The sequence below is a fragment of the Austrofundulus limnaeus genome, unplaced genomic scaffold, assembly GCF_001266775.1.
Source record: "Austrofundulus limnaeus strain Quisiro unplaced genomic scaffold, Austrofundulus_limnaeus-1.0 Scaffold3815, whole genome shotgun sequence".
NCBI classification, from domain to species: domain Eukaryota; kingdom Metazoa; phylum Chordata; class Actinopteri; order Cyprinodontiformes; family Rivulidae; genus Austrofundulus; species Austrofundulus limnaeus.
Window position 1 is genome coordinate 1 of NW_013956217.1, and position 736 is coordinate 736.

Here is a 736-nt window from a genome sequence, read left to right on the forward strand (position 1 = left end):
CTCACCAGCTGTGCCCACGGGGGTGGTGCGGCTGTGGCTTTGTGGCTATTTAAGCTGACGAGGCTGCACCGCCCCCGCGACTTTGGATCAGATAAACAACAAACTCATCAGCGCATCTCGGTGAGCTTGGGCAATGGTGCGTTTAAAGACGGCTCAAAAATATAAGTTACCCCATGTTAACACTAGATTAAATGGTTGTAACAGCTGAAATAAAGCGGGGTACAGAAGGTACAGACACGGAAAGTGCGGGGGACATGTCCCACCATGTTACACCCAAGGAAAGTGGGGGGCATAAGGAGGGGCATGGCCGTTTTCAGGGGGTCTTGAGACCCCTCATGCCCCCCCGTTGGAGCTGCCCCTGACTGTGCTTGTCCTTTACTTAGTAGTTTTTAATAGTTAGTTATTTTAATATTTATTACTATGATTGTAAGTTAAGTTAATGTAAGAACTAGGTACAAGTGTATGTGAAACAATAAAATAGGAGAGCAAATCCTTGAAAACTGTACTTTTAGAAAATGTTAAAAGTATTTTCCACCATTTTGAAACAAAACAGCCAGCTTTGGCTGCAAAACAATACATCACTCAACTGGTGTTTTGAGTTGTAATTTAGCATCTGCTAAACTCATAACCAAACTCCAGTGCAGTGCTTAGGTTCTTCTCAAAGTCACTGTATGTTTCTGTGTGGAGGATGGGAAACACTGGACAAAAAGGCCTAATATCCGGGGAGATCCAAGAG